The sequence below is a fragment of the Equus quagga genome, chromosome 13, assembly GCF_021613505.1.
Source record: "Equus quagga isolate Etosha38 chromosome 13, UCLA_HA_Equagga_1.0, whole genome shotgun sequence".
Taxonomy (NCBI): Eukaryota; Metazoa; Chordata; class Mammalia; order Perissodactyla; family Equidae; genus Equus; species Equus quagga.
In genome coordinates, this window is record NC_060279.1 from 42,380,204 (window position 1) to 42,394,823 (window position 14,620).

The window sequence follows — 14,620 nt, forward strand, 5'->3', positions numbered from 1 at the left end:
GTATGACTCCACTCATATGAGGAATTTAAACCTGTGGACAAAGAGAACAGATTAGTGGCTACCAGGGGAAAGGGGGGGTGGGGGGTGGGCACAAAGGGTGAAGGGTTGCACCTACAACATGACTGACAGACAATAATATACAACTGAAATTTCACGGGATTGTAACCTATCATTAGCTCAATAAAAAATTTTAAAAATTTTTTATTTTTTTTAATTTTTAAATTTTTTTTTTAAAGATTTTATTTTTCCTTTTTTCTCCCCAAAGCCCCCGGTACATAGTTGTGTATTTTTAGTTGTGGATCCTTCTAGTTGTGGCATGTGGGACACCACCTCAGCGTGGCCTGATGAGCAGCACCATGTCCTTGCCCAGGATTCGCACTGGTGAAACCCTGGGCTGCTGTACTGGAGTGCGTGAACTTAACCACTCGGCCACAAGGCCAACCCCTCACCTATATTTTTTCATATTTTGTATTCATGTTTTGTTTTTTGTATTTGTAGGGTTAAAAGACGTATTTAGGTTGGAATGTTATAGAGCAAATGAGTTCCAGCTGCCCAGGCCTGCTGTCCCGACTTTTCCACCCAAGCTAACAGGCCCATGGGCAAGTGGGTAAGCTGGCTGGGGACACCTGAGACCCCTGTTATTTTGTGGGGATGCAGGCGAATGTTGTTAGAGCTTCTATTTTTGTGTTTTTGTTTCCCAAGAGAAGTTATAAAATACCTTGGTTTTAAAATATTAAGTCACCAAAAAAAACCCTTTAAAACACCACATACACCACATAAAACATGACTATTGGGCAGATTTGTCTGCAGGCCTCAAGTTTGTGTCTCTTTTTTTTTTTTAATTTTATTTTTTTTTCCCTTTTTCTCCCCAAAGCCCCCCAGTACATAGTTGTACATTCTTCGTTGTGGGTCATTCTAGTTGTGCCATGTGGGACGCTGCCTCAGCGTGGTTTGATGAGCAGTGCCATGTCCACGCCCAGGATTCGAACCAACGAAACACTGGGCTCTGCCTGCAGCAGAGCGCGTGGACTTAACCACTCGGCCACGGGGCCAGCCCCTCAAGTTTGTGTCTCTTAAAACATCCTCTGGGGCCGGCCCTGTGGTGGAGTAGTTAAGTTCGGGCACTCCCCTTCAGTGGCCCAGGGTTTCGCAGGTTCAAGTCCTGTGCGCCGACCTAGCACTGCTCATCAAGCCATGCTGAGGTGGCGTCCCACATAGCAGAGCCAGGAGGACCCACAACTAGAATATACAACTATGTACTGGGGGGCTTTGGGGAGAAGAAGAAGAAAAAAACCAATTGGCAACAGATGTTAGCTCAGTGCCAATCTTTTTTTTTCTTTTTTTAACATTTTATTTTTGTCCTTTTTCTCCCCAAAGCCCCCCCGGTATATAGTTGTATATTCTTAGTTGTAGGTTCTTCTGGTTGTGCTATGTGGGACGCCGCCTCAGTGTGGCTTGATGAGCGGTGCCATGTCTGCACCCAGGATTTGAACCAGTGAAACCCTGGGCCGCCGCAACAGAGCACTCAAACTTAACCACTCAGCCACGGGGCTGGCCCCAGTGCCAATTAAAAAAAAAAAAAAAAAAAATCCTCAGTCTTGGTCCTGTGTTCCTAAAGAGTTTGGGAAGATAATGGGTTAATATCACCACTCCCCCCATCCCCCCAAGGGTTGGTTTATCTAGGGACTGTGGTGACACACAGTCCTAACCCAAAGGCGTATTTATAGTCCTGGATTTGGAGCGGAAGCCCCTTTGCTCCACCTCAGGGGACAGAGGAAGATATTTTAGGTCAGGGACTTTTCAGTGCCCCCCAGTGACACCTCATCAGCAGTCGCTTATCTACAAGGAAGCAAGCCGAGGGACAGGAAGGTGGGACTGAGGACAGCAGAGTGGGAAGGGAGCCTGGGAGGAGGGAAAAGTTCCGCCTTTGACATTTGTAACTGCCGTGAACTGAAGGTCAGAAATAGTCCTTTCCATTAAGAAGTGGCTGCAGACCAAAGCGCTCACGAGATTTACTCCAGCTGTCACCTCCCAGGACTTGGTGGTCTGAAAATATTGTGTAAAGAAGAGAATTTCCTATGCCTCAGCAACTTGTGAAGGACCAGACTAAATTCGTGGACACTGTCTCAAGGATAAAAAGAAGTCTCTTAAAAGATTATGTAATAAGTAGATGTTTGCCCAAAAGTATCTCTAGGACTAGGACAGATAAAGGACAAAGAGAGGGGACAGGCTGAGTGACGGTTTGACTTTGGGCTTAGCAGAGTGATTTAATAATAATAATATGCCTAACATGTATACAGCACTGCCTCTGTGCCCAGGGCTATGATAAGAGCGTCACACGTCACCTCAGTCAGTCCTCATTGTCACAGATTTGGAAACAAAGACACAAAGAGAAATTCAGTAATTTGCCCCACATCTCACAGCTAGAAACTGTTCTCTCTATATATTGTGTGCAAGTTGAAATTTGTGAGAAATTTAGCTCGGTTCTCTTCATAATTTTTTCTTCTGGTAGGAGATTAAGGAAGTTTTATTTGCGTTGAATTAAATAACATTTTAAGCTAATGTTTCCTGTGAGACATTGCCCCTATTCCAAGTTAATGCTGATGCTAATGCCAGTGTGTACAGGGGGCCCAGAAACGAATGTGAAACGATCTGTCTTTTGGTTTGTGGTCATAGCAACCTTTTTCAGAAAGCCTGGTGTTTGCCTTTCTGCCTCTCGGAATCATGGTTTGCTCAATTCCTTTGTTCTAGAAGAGCCACTCTATTCCCAGTGGCTACACAGCAGGCTGGTCTCCAGCCGTTGATTCCCAGTGTCCTGTCATGTCGTTTCACACTGTTTTCTTTCACTGATGCCATTCTTCTGATGATTTGGCTTTGCCTTGTCCCTGTTAGCTCACTCCTGACAAGAGTTATGAGAACAACCTATTGTGACCTGGTCACTTCAAGGAGCCTAGGGGGTGGGGACCACCTGGCCATGTTTACCTTTGTATCCACCACCTCACCTTGCACATAGTAGGCATTTAATAAATGCTTGTGGGACGAGCCCATGAATGAGAACCAGTGAGCACTGCCTCAGCTCTGGCCATATTCCAGCACTTTCTGGTTATTGTCTCACTGCATCATGGCTGAGCTGGTTCTGGGGTGATGAAATGATGAAGAAACAGGATGTGACCTGTTTGGTTAGATGAGGACCAAGACGTGGATGGGATGTTTTGGTCTCCCAGTCACTGCTCTGGAGATGTTAAATTTCATCAGAAACTCCCAAAGCCAGAATTCTTCTTGATTTGATTTCCATATTTCAATCTACCAGTGCCTCTCAGGCAGGTCCCTGGGTTCTGGGTGACAGAGTTTGCCTTGGTACTGCCCTGAGCTGTGTGTCTGGTCATTGGTATTCGGAAAACAGGAAGTGCTCGGTAAATGTTTCTGGAATTGAATGAATTGATCAGACATAACCCTGGCAGCCATTAACTTTCCAAACTGATCAGTACTTTGACAACTATGTTAAGTGGTTTGAACCCGTGTGTGCATCTTCTTACATGTGTGTTTGGGAAACATGGGCATAAATTAGAGCCTCTGGATTAATTCTGGCCTCCAGAATGTTGGAGGATATTCATTGTCTGCTGAGCTGGGGAGATTTCTCAGATGATATTTTTCCTCTATTATAGTCTCAACATAGCTGATTTACAGATTTAATAAAATGATCCCCATTACTGGGAGTGGGGAGCGATTAGCCAGGACCCGTCCCTCTGACACAAAGTCTTCCACCCAGTCACCTCTGTCCTCATGATCTTAGAGAACATTCCCAAGCAGTCACTCTGCCTCACAGCTACCAGGGCCTGGGGAGCCCACCACAGTCTGTGTTGCTGCTGCTGCTGCTGCAAGGTGGCGAGACTCAGCACTGGGTCCTGAAGAGACTGAGTGCAGGAGAACCAGGACTGACCCAGATTCCAGGCCCAGCTTTGCCCTTTGGGAGCTGTGTGACCTTGAGCGTGCTAAGCGTCAGCTTCCTCATCTCTCAAATTGGAGTAACAACAGTACCCAGCTTATCTACTTCATAGGTTACCGTAAAAAGCAAAATAAGAATGAGAGCACTTGGCTGGCCAGTGGCGCAGTGGTTAAGTGTGCATGTCCTGCTTCGGCGGCCCGGGGCTCGCTGGTTGGGATCCCAGGTGCGGACATGGCACCGCTTGGCAGGCCATGCTGTGGCAGGCGTCCCACATATAAAGTAGAGGAAGATGGGCACGGATGTTAGCTCAGGGCCAGTCTTCCTCAGCAAAAGAGGAAGACTGGCAGTAGTTAGCTCAGGGCTGATCTTCCTCAAAAAAAAAAAAAAAAGAATGAGAGCATGTGTGTGAAAGCTGTAGAGTCATATAGGACGTAAGTTAGTGTCATGATTTATGAAGCTGTTCAAAGTTTGTTTTAGTTGATGTAACGTGTAGATCAAGACTCTGAGTTGTGTGAAGACTTAAACCTGCCCCGTCGTGGTACCCAGAGCTCTTTGCTGAGGATGCCCTCTCCAGCCTAGCAAGACTCTTTGAGGATCTGCCAGAGACAGCACATATTACTGTGTTCTCCCAGCAGGTTGCTGATGGTGGCCCAGCCTCTGTGCCAGGGACTGGGGAGGAAAGTTATGCTGCTGTGTGGGCAGAAGCTGTCTTCCCCACTAAGACCTGGCGGCAGATACGCCACCAGCACTGAGTTCTGTGATGTCTTCCTGGCTTGGCGGGCTCCTTCACCTTGGGCTTCCTGGACCAGAATGTGAGGTGCTGTGGGCCGGCATAGGTTCAGCAGCTGCTGAGGGCAAAGATGCCCCACGAAGACTGGCCGGGTCGCAGCACGAAGGACCAGCGCTGCCTAGCGGTGGTGGGGACAAGGCTTGAGGACTGCAGGCATTCCGAGAAAACAGAGCAACCTATTGTTCTGTTCTTGAGTCTGGAATTGCCCTTAACGTCCTGGCCACACGCAGAACTGTGACCACTTCCAAGATCAATTGCAGACGTGAAGTAAGAGCAGGAAATAGCATATTTTGTCCCAAGTAATGAAGATGACAGAAATCTTTCTCCCCTCCCCACAGAGGCTCCTACGAGAGACTAAAGGTCCATATGATAATTGGGCCCAGTTTTCAACCCCTCGCTTTATTCCAGAAGTAAACTCAGAATGTCTGGCAGCACAGCAGAGACATAGGGATGCAACTCTGGAGGCAAGGCGGGCCCCCACGGGGTGCGAGCAGTGTCGCTCTCAGTTCAAGCAGAGCAGGGAGAGCAGGTGGCGTGCCGGCTTCCAGGGACCAGAAGCTGGATAAGTGAGTTTCACCACTTGAGCTTGAGAAGTGGCTTCTTTCTCAACTGGGTTATCAGTGGAGACAGGGGCCTCTAACCTCAGGATGGCCTTAAGGAAGGGGCCATGGTAATTCTCCCCACATGAATCTTGCTCTTGTGCCTAAAAGTTTTCCTGCCCTTCCAGAGAAAGCCAAATGGGTGTCAAATTAATGTTGACAGATTGTGCTGAAGGCCAAAGAAAGGCAGACATAAAAGGGTAGGAATAAGGGTCCAGACTGGAAACGGCGGCCAGAGAGGCGGGCAGGGCAGCCGGAGGAGAGGCGAGAATTGCATTCATACCAAGGACTTGAGGTCAGAAACAGAAGAGTCAGGGCATGCTGTGAGGACATTTGGGCTGAGGCAGGAGGTATGTGGGCCTGCCCCTCTGACCTTATGCCCCAGCTTATCTCAGAGACCTCAGGGGCCCTCGTGCTCAAAGAAGCCAGCATAGCACGTCACCTTCTGGGGCTGGAGAGAATCTCCCTTCTCTGTTCTCGGCCTTCCCTGCTCCTGGCAGCTTCGGGATCCAGTCCTGGCTCTTAGCTTGGCGTTCAAAGCCTTGCCTTCTGGCCTCAGCCTGCCTCTCCAGCTTCACCCACCCCGAACAGGCCAAGCGCCCCAGCCAGGGCCTGTGCACCTCCTTGCCTGGAATGCCCTCCCCTCCCTCTCCTCTCCACCTCCCAGCCCCAGCTCAGTCTCTCTGAGTGAGCCCCTCCCGCCCAGGACCACCTCTGTCCGTCTCTCTGCCAGGCCCAGACCCCTGGCCAGGAGCACTCTCACTTAGGTGTGCCTGACAGTTGCCTGCGGGGACTATTAAAATACAAGTCCCGGGTCTGGCTGATCTTCCTGAGCTCCACAGGGGTTCAGTGCTTATCAAAGTGTGAGGCCCCCTGGTCTAAACCACTCCCTGGGAAGATACTAATCTGGGTCCTTGGAGCACAGGTTTGCAGGAACAGCTTAACTGATTTCTCAATTACAGCCTAATTTCTGCTTCCAGCGCCCCTACCCCTGGGCCAATGGAAACTCCATTGTCAATGTAGGGGTTCCCCGTCACCTGCGGGCACTCAGCAGCCTAGCTTCTAGCAAGATTGTGTCGGTGAGGAGCAGGTGCTTATTCCCTGAGGGAGAAGCTGACAGATCTGAAGTAAGAGCTGGTTCCTCTTCCTTGCTCTGTCCTTGATGCAGCCAGGGTCACAGTCTCCCGGAGGAGGAAGGCAGCAGATGCCGCCTCAAGATGGAGGACAGATCAGCCTGTGACAGTGATGACCTAGAACCCAGGGAAGGAAGGGTCGCGACGGGGTCCTCTCAATTTAAAACTGAAGCCTTCTCCCCAAACCTGCTTCCTCTCCTGACTTCTCACCTCCTGTCGTTGGGACTTCTTCAAAATCCTTGAGTCATCTTTTCTCCTTTCTCTCCTTTTTCTAGAATAGTATGAGATGTTATAGGTCATTTTGCCCGGTCCCTTCATTTTCCAGGTGAAGAGATTGTGGCAATTTTTGGCAAACCCAGAATTAGATCTCTGACTGCGTCACAGACATGAAGTCCAGTCCTCTTGCCCCAAAGACTCCATGTCCTTCACATAAATATGTATTCTTGTCCATTCTGCGGCCGTCACCTGATTAAGCTCTCTTCACCACCTACGTGGATGACAGTGACAGTGATCCAGGAAAACGTGTGACACTTTGGTCACGGCATCGATGGAAGACCTTCTCTCCTCCTCCCCATCCCTCATATGCTACTCATCCTTCAAGGTCAGCTCAAATGCCACCTCCTCCAAGAAGCATGTGTGGGTCCGGCATGGCCTCCCCGCCCCAGCTGCATCCGGCGCTCCAATCCTCACGGTGGGATCGTAAGCAGGCTGCATCTTGATGCTGGTGAGCTTCCAGTAACTAGATTACAAATTTATAAGAGCAGGGCCTTGCCTCACACCGGTTAGCTTCCCCTGCCGGGCCTGGCTCTGAGGACTATGTGAAAAAATTTCAGTCCCCTCTTGTGTGGTGCATGCTAACAGGGGAAACTTTAGCAAAATCATTAGAAATGTCCACTGAGCCCTTGGCCAACGTAAAATGGGGACACAAACTCAGAAGCAAGTAAGCTATGAGAGTGGCTGACGGTGGAGGAAAGAACTGGTGCATCAGACCAGCGGGCGTGTGGCTCCAGAACAGGAGGAGAAGGACTGACATCGGGCGCAGGCGGTGGGGGCTGCTGCCAAGGAGGAGAGGCAGGAGGTAGCACAGCTCGCCCTCCAACCGCGGGCCCAGCATCATCCGCTCACAGATGTACAGATGCGCCCGGACGCTGGCTGTCGCCACTGGCCCCAGTGGGATTTCTGAGTCTCTAAGGTGACGACTGGCCTTCCTGAGGCTGAGAGGTGTGTGGATCCCTGCTCAGCGGCCTCGTGTTCAGTCCAGGGCTTCAGCCTGGCTCCCGGGCTTCCATGCCCCTTCCACCTGCCGCTGGAACTTGATTCTTTTCGTGACTCTGTTCCCAGGTTGGCCCAGACAGGGAGGGAGGGACTCCGAAACTCCGCAGCGCGGCCTCGACCTGGGGCATTTTGGAGCTCCTTGTTCTGTCTGGTGCAGAGCAGGCTCTCGATTACATGGTTTACTGCACGAACCATCATATTTGGGGTCAGCTCCCTGAGGCTTGTCCTTTGAAGCCTGATGAGTCAGCCCAGGGCCAGCGTCAGCAGGAAAACCCGTTTCTGAGCTCTTCCGTGTCTTCTCACTTTGCCACGGCCACCTGGAGGCGGTTCAGCCAGCCCCAGGAAGGGCCTGCTGCCACAGGAGGGGCAGCCTGGACCAGTGGAAACTGTTCTGGAAGCGTGAGGAGGGGCGGCTATGCCCAATACTGCCTGCCATTCTCCCCCTCAGGCCGTGTCCTCATCTGAGACTGGCAAACACGGGCAGGAAGAGGGTGCAGAGATGCCCGGCCTCACGGTCTGCAAGGGCTTTCTAGCTTCATCATCTGGGTGTTCCCCGGAGTCTTACAAAGTGGGGGTGGGCTGGTGGACATTACTTCCATTTCTCAGATGAGAAAAAGGAGCCAGGAGATGTCAAGCGCTTGACTTTGGAAGCAGAAGTGGAGCCAGAACCCAGGTCTCCTGACTCCCAGCTGCGCACCTTCCCGCTGGGACCGGCAGCAGGGTGGCAGGCTCGGCCGGCCGGCCGGGTCTTCAGAGAACCGGCATCCTGGTAGGGGGAGTTTATGCTGTTACCCAAAGGAACGTGCAGCCTTTTGGAGGTGGAGGGGCCAAGTCCAGGCCTTCCCCTTATTTTACAGAGGAAACAGCCCAGAAGGTCGTGAGCTCCTCCGGGCCATGAGGTCCAAGAGTGCTGGGCTTCAGGGAGCCCGGGTCCCCCAACTCCAGGCCTGCAGGTGCCCATACTGTGCACTCTGAGCCCACAGTGCAGAACACTCAGGACCCGGGTTTTGAGTCTCTGGTTCCTGAGCCGCAGACTGGATCCAATTTGGTGCAAGATTGTGGGACCCTTCTGCCAATCACTTTGTCTTTATTGATGAGCAGCTGTAGGCCCACTGGGTTCGCATCCCAGCTCCCTGACCCACCGGCGGTGTGAAAGGGGGACATCACCATATCACCGCCTCGGGGTCCTAGGAGGTTTAAATGAGATGACACGCATGGTCTTTAACTGAACAGTGCCTGGCCCACAGTAAGGCCCCACAAATATTGGCTGGCATTATTATTTAATTTAGAGTTAGAAGAGTTGCATTAAAATTTATTTGTCTACACGAGTATGAGTGGCTGTGTTGACACCCCAAGGAGGAAGCTATTGAAAGGTCTGAATGGTTCCACAGCAGGAGAGCTGCTCTGTGGTTGAACTGGCCTGCACAGGGCCTCCCTGGTACCTCCCCAGCGTGACCAGGAGGCCCTTGCCTGCTCTGCACCCTGCCAGGGACCTGTCATCAGCAGCTTAATCCACGCCCCAACTCGTGGCCTTGGATTACCAGGGATCTGAATACCCCGAGGGAGGCTGGTCCTTGCCACTGACTGATCTCTGGGACCAGGTGGGTCCTGAAGGTCAGGCTAGACCTCTCTGTGGGGAGGCAAAACAAATACAAGCTGAGATTCTGGAGAGAATTAGAGAAAACATCTCCATGTCAGCCTCCATCTGCCCCACTAGGGCTGGGCATGCATACCAGGCAGAGCGAGGGGAACTTTTACTCAAAGCAAAATGATCAGCAAGGACATTGGGAATGGACCCTTCACAAAAGCAGCTGAGAGATGCATTCAGATCTGAGCCAAAAGCTCCTGGTGGGGTTGGCAGGGTGCTGTGCTCCAGAAGCCCGGGCTTCCCTCCGTGAAGGTGCAGGCCTCAAAGGAGCGTGGGGCACAGGCAGAGGAGGACGGTGGCTTCAGTGACCTGAGCAAAGGGCATCTCCAGGGGATCCGTTCTGGCCACTCCCTGAAAGCAGTGCAGTTGGCACTCGCCGAGCAGCCGAGCCCTCTGCGGGCTCAGGGCAAGGAGCCGCCCTCCTGCTGCGCCTGCCTCTCTGGGACAGGCTCTTGGGAGTTGAAGCATATGAGCACAGGTTAGGGGTGGGGTGGGTCAATTTAGGACCCACGGGTTTGTCACCGCCCTGCCCTGGCCACACCAAGACTTCGCACCTTCCTCCCTACCTCAACCGTCCTTCAGTCCTTTACACTGAAGAGGATTTTTAAAAATAGGCAAAGTATGTGGTACACAGTGAAAAGTGTCGCCCTCTGCCACCAGCCACCCATCCCCCTCCCCTGCAGCAACATCTGTATGTCCTCACTAAGACGGCATGTGCATAGGCAAGCACACACATCCATATTCTCCTTATCTCTCTTCTTTTGGTCACAGAGACTCCTCTGAGAGTCTGAAAAAACTCTGGGTTCTTCCCTAATTAGTGTACAAATTCAGGGGTGTACACACAATCTGTGGCCCATTTTGTCCTTCTCAACAAGAGATTCTGGTGTGCCTTATAGCAACTGGGTCTGATCCATGTTTTATTGCCTTGACGCTGTCCCCCACATAAATACATTCCCTAACTTCCTGGTGACAAAATAACTAAGTCAGGCCAGCCATTCAGTGCCTCCTTTCAGTGGTTTCCTATTGTATTTAGAATAAAATAAAACAAACTCTTACCATGACCTGGAACGCCCTTCATGCATGGTCTGACCTGAGCCTCCTTCCTGGTCTCATCCCACCACTATTACCTTCTGCTCATGCTGCTCTAGCCGCACCCACCTTCTTCCTGTTCCTCCTTGAACATGTCAAACCTGGTTCCACCTCAGGGCCTTTGCATAAGCTGTTCCTTCTGCCTGGAAAACTATTTCCTCTGATAGTTGCATTGCTGGTTCCTTCTGGTGTCAGCTCAAATGTCATTCCTCCAAGAGGCCTTCCTCAACCACCCTTCCTAATGCTGTGCCCCCACACCCAGCACCCCTTCTCTCCATCACCTCATCCTATTTTACTTTCCTCAGGGCACTTACCGCTTCTGAAATTCTTATTTTTTCAGTCATTTACTGTCTGCCTTCCCCCACTACAGAGTGAGCTCCATGAAGTCAGTGGCCTTGCCTGTCACATCTCCAGCACCTAGAACAGTACCTGGCACACAGACCACTCAGTGAATATCTTGAATTGAATAAAGAGTCTTGGTGGAGTTTAGATAAGAATCTTGACGCAATTCTTCATCCCACCAAGGCAGCTTCAGGCCATCCCTGGATCCTGTTCCAGGCAAAATTCCTGCCTTTCCCTCACGCCTCTATTCCCAGCTGTCCTACCCTCTTCCCAGATCTCTGGAGCCCCTCCCTCCCAGTCAGCATCTAACAAAAACTCTTTTGTGATTTTATGCCCGGGGGATTTAATCTGAGTCAATCTGCTCCAGCTCTCACTCAGCTGAGTCCAAAGGTTTGATCAGTGTTTCCAGTGGAACAGCCAGCAACTCTGCTGTCCAAGGGCTCAGTGCTCCACCCCAGGGGGAAGGAGGGAACTGACAGAGGACGGCCTGAGCCTCTGCTCCCTGCGCTTTCCTTCCTGGGTCTTGTGGAAATAAACGAAGACCAACCAAATGGGAAAAGCAGTGCCTATTTATTCATAGCTTGCTATAGCAAGGGAGTCAGCCACAGTCGCTTGCGTTTTAGCAGAGACAAAGGCAGGCGGAGGGGTGGGAAAGCCTTGTGGTGGAAAAAGGGAAGGCTTCAGGAGTGCCCTGATTGGAGGCTGTTGATGGTTGTGGGGGCGGGAGGGGGGGGGGGGGCGGCGGGGGGGGGCTAACCAGAAGCCCAGCATCCTGTATGACTGGTTGGGGGTGCGTGTTTGGCTTCCTCTGGTTGGTTCTAAGTTGCAATGGGGATAAAAATTAGGGAAGCTATCAGTTATTAATCAAGTCCTGGGCATTTTGAGCAAATTGTTCCAGAAGTTATTATTTAGCTTCCTGGATTATTGCTACAGACAGTCTGACTTCCTACAAATCTGACTCGTAGATTTCCTGCGTGGTTTATTGTGGATAAGGAGCCAGTCTTCCGGGCAGGTTTCTGCAGGTCGTGGGTCAGTGTTCTATTTTTCCATCCAGTCTGGCCGTTGTGTGTCGTGTGTCCAGTCTCTGAGTATACAGTGCAGATCCATCTCTTGGTGACTCTGCCCACCTCCCCTTAAATGTGAAGCCTTGGAATAGTAGACTCATCAGGTATGTAACTGCCTTCATTCAGCAGCTCTCTAGAGAAGGCATTCTCTGTGCAAAGAATGGTGACAGGTGCAGGAAAGGAGCAGGACTGGGCCGGGCCCTGCCCCTGGGCATGTGCAACCTAGTTAGGGAGGTAAGACGCGTGGTAACCATGGGACTGTGCACCACATCACACGGTTGGTTCAGAACAGGGAATTCCAATTAGGGGAGTTGGGAAGGCGTTATGGACCGTGTGGGATTTCTCGAGCGGGATCGCTATAGCTGGAGACCGGGAGACACGAGGGAGACTCTGGGAAGGGATACAATGAGGAGGGGCCTTGGAGTTGGTCACTTCCTCTCTCCGGGTCTCAATTCTTTGTAAAGCTGCTGGGAGGCAGACACAGTCTGTGTGAAGGTGCTTTGTGAGTTGTGAAGATTTCAGTGTGAGGGAAGGCCATGGAAACCAGCCGGAAACGGCATCTCTCACCAAAATGAGAAACCAGAATGTACTGAGGCAGTGTTAATAATAATACCACCGTTTAGTGAGTTTGAATCCCTGCTCTGAGTCTGCATAGAAACCCTACGGCAATCCTAGGAGCTAGTCACTATCATTATCTCCGTGTTGCAGATGAGAAAACGGAGGCACAGAGCAGTTAAGCAACTTGCCCTGAATCACACAGAAAGTATCAGAGGGGAGAGAATGCTTAGATTGTGTGCTTTGCACAAGATTAGCCACAACTGTGCTCCCCCAAATGCTGATTCAACATCTTTGTCCTTGAATGTGTGTCCTGACGCATCACTAACCATTAGTTATAATAAAAATTAGCTCTTGGAGCGCCTGGCATGGTCCTAAGCATTTACATGTATTAATTCACTTAATCTTTACAACAGCTCTCTGAGATAAGGACTAGGATTATCATTCCCACTTTATTTTATTTCATTTATTTAATTAACTAATTAATTTTTTTTGCTGAGAAAGATTTGCCCTGAGCTAACACCTGTGCCAGTCTTCCTCCAATTTATATGTGGGTCACCACCACAGCATGACTGATGAGTGGTGTAGGTTGGCACCTGGGATCTGAACCCATGAGCCTGGGCCACCAAAGTGGAGCTCACCAAACTTAACCTCTACACCATGGGGCCAGCCCCATCATTCCCACTTTATAGAAGAGAAAACTGAGGAGATAAGTGGTATGGCCCAGGCCTCTGACCTTGGAGTCTGCGCGTCTACCATTGTGCCATGCCACCTCTTGTCAACAAGAAGAGTTGTGACTGTCCATCAATCAAGTCAGTGATTCACACAGTGGATCACAGCTAGGAGCCAACTACAGGTCAGTGGGTCTTGCCTTGCTGGGTCACAGACCCTTTTGAGGATCTGGTGGAAACTACAGACAGTCTACCCAGAAAAATGCGTGTGCGTACACACCCACACACACCATTTGGTACACACTTTAGAAGATTCACAGACCCTTCTAAAGCCTTTCCGTGCCAAGTGAGTGATGGGGAAAGACTTCTGGGGTGAGTGCTTCAGCCAAGGGATATTGTCCAGTCTGGAACAAAAGGGCAAAAGTTTGAGTTCTAAAAGGTTTCATTTATTGAGAGAGTAGAGACAAAATTCCATGTCTACTTTTATTGACTTTACAAGAGAACAGAACAGAAAGCAGCCCGGCCTGAGAGGCCCCATCTTTGCATCAACCTAATTACCCAGCTTCTCCCCAACACCCAGACAGCTGAACGCTGCTGGAGGAGATCTCATAATTCTGCCGATTTATGCCAATGCACATTTATGGTTTCTATCCCAGCTGGGTCCGTAACACTACTTGGCAACTCTTACTTGTACCAGATAAACACTCACACCCAGTTCTCACGATGGCCATTCCAGCCCCTTTTTAATGATTCTTTGAGCTTTAAAAGTTTTCATGTGTTAGAAGAAGCACAATTGTACACATTTTAATTTACATCCTCCAGGGTTTTTATCCAGTTTCTCTCTCCACTTGTGCTCCTGACTCTTTTATTTATTTATTTGCATATTTATTTATTTAGAGGCTACTATACCTGGCACTGGACTGGGCTCTGGGACACCTACCATGGTCTCTGTTCTCATGGAGCTTACAGCCCGGAGAGGAAAACTATTGTCCAACAAATAATTACAAATACATCGACAGGTACTAGAGCAAAAGTAGAGAGTGTTATCAAGTCTGTTGATCTGGGAGTGTCAGGAAGGCCTCCCTGAGGAAGTTACATTTAAAGCTGAGTCTCGAAGGATGATGTGTTGGTGAGGAATGCTTTGGGCTACAGACAACAGTGAAACCATAAGGATATTTATTATTTCTTTAAGAAGCCTAGAAGCAAAGTGTTCCAGGGTTTTTACGTGGCTCAACAATATCCAGAGCCGTGGGTTGACATCTCTGCAATTTTCTTGGCTTTTCCCTCAGTCATAAGAGGGTGCCACAGAGTCAAGGGTGACTTCCTTACATAACATCATCTCAAAGCAAAAAGAAGAGAAAGGGCTCTGGTTTCCGAACAGATCTCTTGCAAACGGGCACAAAAATGCATCCACAATTTCCCAGAAGAGTTCCTCCTGTGTCTTTTCACCCAAAAGTGGGTTATATACCCACCTCAGATGGGCAAAGAGGAGGAGGGATACCATGATT